Here is a 4,953-nt window from a genome sequence, read left to right on the forward strand (position 1 = left end):
AAAAGGAAATTGTTCAATTCAGTAGATGATACTCTCTTTATGTCAGCCACTATAAGGAAAAGCCCAAATGACTTCACCTATCACCTGAGGTCAACGAAATATATAGTCTATATATATCAGCGCATACATAATTTTAGAAAAACAACAGTTAACCCACCCTTAAAAGGTCAACCACGTCATATGACGTGTTGCAGAAGTCGTCCCACACATGTTGTTTACGTCATGTGACGTTCTTAAGTTTTTAAATTTGCGCGCCTTCATAGCTTATTGTATCGATATTATTTCTGTCTACTTAGTGCCTTATTAGTGGTCTTGCTGGCGTTTGGCTCTGCTCGTCTTACATTGTATGTGTCAAGGACGCTTTTTCTTTTTCCCTATTTTCATTGTAACAATCATCAAGTCTTGTTCTTACTTCCATCCGATAGAGCATTTCCGCGGCCTTTCCGCCGATGTATAACACATGCAATTCCATTACTTGTACGCTTATTATATCTAAATGAATGTCTGTAAGAAAACACAAATTTACCATCTCGGAGTCATTTCTGTTTGCGGTGCGAGACTGCACTACATATCCGTCCGCACCTCCTGTCTATGTCAACCATTTGTCTGTAAATAAATCTCATACGGGCTGCTCTGTGAGCAAGAGCCCGTGCTGGCACAAGGCCAGCTTAATCTTAACCAACAACAAATAAATCATCAGTACCCAGCTACCTGTCTTAATCTCGGTCCTCACAACTGGTGACCTCCCGGAGTTGGTGACAACAAGCGGTTTAGGCCCAGCCTTTAACGGACTAAATACGGCCGCTCACCTTCAGAGAACCTTTAACGGACTCAATACGGCGCCCACAGTTTAGGTCTCTGAAAACTCCACTGCGCCAGGACGACCCAACGCCATTAACGGAACTAATCACGGCACTGCTTCCCAGCTGTTTTTGTTTTGGTTGTTTATTTCTTCGAGGACGGGTAGTTCTGGGTGCTGGTCACCCAACACAAAATTCAGGCGGTGGTTCAAAAGAAAACTTCCATCCGACGTCGCGGCCTCCTTTGTCTCACCTGGGGGACGCCCAGATTATCTTCTCGACCCGCCGCAACTGCGGGCCTCCCTGGTTTTTTCCCCCGGCGCCATTGCCGCACCTGCGAGTCCCCAGACGAAATCCCTGCCTGCCGGCGCCGCTGCTACACCCAGGGATGTGCTTTACCCACCCGACGTCGCTGCCTGGGCCGCCTGCCGACCCACTGTGCTATAAGCAGACGTGCTTTACCCACCCGACGTCGCTGTGGGCCTCCCCTGCCTGCCGACCCCGTTGCTACACCCAGGGATGTGCTTTACCCACCCGACGTTGCTGTGCCTGCTTCCCCTGCTGCCGACACCTGCTGCTATAAGCCAGGGACGTGCTTTACCCACCCACCCGACGTCGCTGCCTGCTCCCCTGCCTGCCGACCCCGTGCTACCTCCGGGACCTGTGCTTTACACCTGACGTCGCGTCGCCTGTGGGCCTCCCCTCCTGCCTGCCGTCGCTGACTGCTACCCAACCCGAGGGACTGCTGCTTTACCACCCGACCCGCGTCGCTGCCTGTCCTCCCCTGCCTGCCGACCCTGTTGCTACACCGAGGGACCTGCTACGCCGACGTCGCTGCCTGGTGCTTTCCCGCTGCTGCCGACAACTGCTGCTACTAAGCAGGGACGTGCTTTACCCACCCGACGTCGCTGCCTGTGGGCCTCCCCTGCCTGCCGACCCCGTTGCTACACCCAGGGATGTGCTTTACCCACCCGACGTCGCTGCCTGTGGGCCTCCCCTGCTGCCGACCCGTTGCTACAAACCAGGACGTGCTTTACCCACCCGACGTCGCTGCCTGTGGGCCTTCCCCTGCCGCCGCCCCGTTGCTAACCCAGGGGTGCTTTACCCACCCGAGCGCTGCCTGCTTCCCCTGCTGCCGACTGCTCATAAGCCAGGGACGTGCTTTACCCACCCGACGTCGCTGCCTGTGGGCCTCCCCTGCCTGCCGACCCCGTTGCTACACCCAGGGATGTGCTTTACCCACCCGACGTCGCTGCCTGTGGGCCTCCCCTGCTCCGCCGACCGCTGCGCTACACCAGGGATGTGCTTTACCCACCCGACGTCGCTGCCTGCTTCCCCTGCCTGCCGACCCCGTTGCTACACCCGAGGGGACCTGCTTTACCCACCCGACGTCGCTGCCTGTGGGCCTCCCCTGCCTGCCGACCCCGTTGGCTACACCCAGGGACGTGCTTACCCACCCGACGTGCTGCCTGTGGGCTCCCCTGCCTTGCCGACACGTGTGCTATAAGCCAGGGACGTGCTTTACCACCGACGTCGCTGGCCGTGGGCTCCCCTGCTGCCGACCTGTTGCTACAGCCCAGGGACGTGCTTTACCCACCGACGTCGCTGCCTGTGGGCCTCCCCTGCCTGCCTTGCAACCCCTGTGCTACACCCAGGGAGGTTGCCGCCTGTGGGCCTCCCCTGCCTGCCGACCCCGTTGCTACAACCGGGGACCCTGTTTACCCTTTACCCCCCGACGTCGCCTGCCTGTTGGGCTTCCCCTGCCTGCCGACACTGCTGCTATAAGCCAAGGGGACGTGCTTACCCACCCGACGTCGCTGCCTGTGGGCCTCCCCTGCCTGCCGACCCGTTGCTACACCAGGGATGTGCTTTACCCAACCCGACGGCGCTGCCTGTGGGCTTTCCCCTGCCTGCCGACACTGCTGCTATAAGCCAGGGACTGCTTTACCACCCACCCGACGTCCTGCCCCTGTGGGCCTCCCCGTGGGCCTCCCCGACCGCCTGACCCCGTTGCTACAAACCGAGGGACCTTTGGCCCCCTTTTTTTTTTTTTTTTTTACCCCCCCCGACGGTCGCTGCCTGGGGTTCCCTTCCCCCTGCCTGCCGACAGGGACTGCTGCTATAAACCCAGGGGACGTTGCTTTACCCCCCACCCGACGTCGCTGCCTGTGGGCCTCCCCTGCCTGCCGGGACCCCGTTGCTACACACAGGGATGTGCTTTACCCACCCAACGTCGCTGCCTGTTGGGCCTCCCCTGCCTGCCGACCCCTTTGCTACAGAGGGACCTGCTTTACCCACCCGACGTCGCCTGCCTGTGGGCTTCCCCTGCCTGCCCACACTGCTGCTATAAGCCAGGGACGTGCTTTCTTAACCCACCCGACGTCGCTGCCTGTGGGCTCCCCTGCCTTGACGAACCCGTTGGCTACACCCCAGGGATGTGCTTTAGTTACCCACCCGACGTCGCTGTCTGTGGGCCTCCCTGCCTGCCGACCCTGTTACTACACCGAGGGACCTGCTTTACCCACCCGACGTCGCTGCCTGTGGGCTCCCTGCCTGCCGACCCCGTTGCTACACCGAGGGACCTGCTTTACCCACCCGACGTCGCGGCCGCACACGTTGGGCCTGCTCGGCCCCCTGAGTCGCTGCCTGTGGGCCTCTTCAAACCCTCGACGCTGCCGTTATTCCTCCTGGGGCTCGCTCGGCCTTCCCTGACGTCGATGCTACACCTGTGAACCTGCTCACCCTTCTGACGCCGCCGCCTGCAGTCCTCCTCGGCCTACCGACACCGCTGCCACGCCTGTGGGCCTCCCCTGCCTGCCGACGCCGCTACCTGTGGGTTTTTTCTCGACCTGCTGACGCCGCTGCTCACCTGTGGTTTCCGCTCTGCCCGCGGGACGCCGCTGCCGCACCTGGGATTCCCACGGCCCGTCCCCACCACACACAATGCAGCTCTCTCTCGCAGTCTTGGTCGCCCGGCATACAGTAGAACCCCCAGGCTACCGCCAGGGGAGGCATCCTGTCGATCAGCCAAAACCGAAGGACTATACTCGAGGACGCCCCCACATCAAGTGCCACAACGACACGGGGTCGCACCCTGCCTCCAAGATTGTCATGTAATTTGTCATCCAATAATTACTCCATAATCATTGTCTTGGGGCGGAGTATTTGTAAGGACAACGCTTTTTCCCTATTTTCATTGTAACCAATCATCAAGTCGCGTTGTTCTTACTTCCATCCGATAGAGCATTCCGCGGCCTTTCCGCCGATGTATAACACATGCAATTCCATTATTTGTACGCTTTATTATATCTAAATGAATGTCTGTAAGAAAACACAAATTTACCGTCTCGGAGTCATTTCTGTTTGCGGTGCGAGACTGCACTACATATCCGTCCGCACCTGTCTATGTCAACCCATTTGTCTGTAAATAAATCTCATACGGGCTGCTCTGTGAGCAAGAGCCCCTGCTGGCACAAGGCCAGCTTAATCTTAAACAACAAACAACAACGTAAATAAATCATCAGTACCCAGCTACCTGTCTTAATCTCTGGTCCTCACATATGAACAGCGCGGGGGAGGGGAGGTAAGGGTGGCCTAGGAGGTTGTTAGAAATGTCAAACCAGCTAATCCTGTGTGGCAAAGGATTGGTGGTGATAATTTTTTGCCGCAAACATTCGATTTTGATGAAAGTATATCAGGAATAAAGTTTTTTTATTCTGCTTTTAATGATTCTTTAATGTAACTGATTGTAGAGAGATCCAATCGTTAATTTCATGTTATGAAATGGGGTAATATATGAAGCGAACACTCAAGGGAACAAGAGTGGTATGACATTGCAGTACCAGAGATGAGAAATTTCTTTGCTTTCGTTATGCTTATGGGTATTGTCAGGAAGAGCAATCTTCGACATTATTGGGTCACTGATCCTCTCCTGAATACACTAATGACATATCAGAACTGCATACTGAGGTAAGGGTTTTTTCTAGATGGCATCATGTCACTAAGTTAGCTGGTATAGCTGAGAGAGAGAGAGAGAGGAGCTAAGTGTCGGAGACTCTCAACACATTCACTGAGTTTTTGGGCATATTCAATCAAGTGCTGCTGCGCTTCTCTTTATAGCTTCCGATTGTAGAATTTGTAGGAAACGCACTGC

This window comes from Macrobrachium nipponense, chromosome 17 (genome assembly GCF_015104395.2).
Source record: "Macrobrachium nipponense isolate FS-2020 chromosome 17, ASM1510439v2, whole genome shotgun sequence".
Classification (NCBI taxonomy): Eukaryota; Metazoa; Arthropoda; class Malacostraca; order Decapoda; family Palaemonidae; genus Macrobrachium; species Macrobrachium nipponense.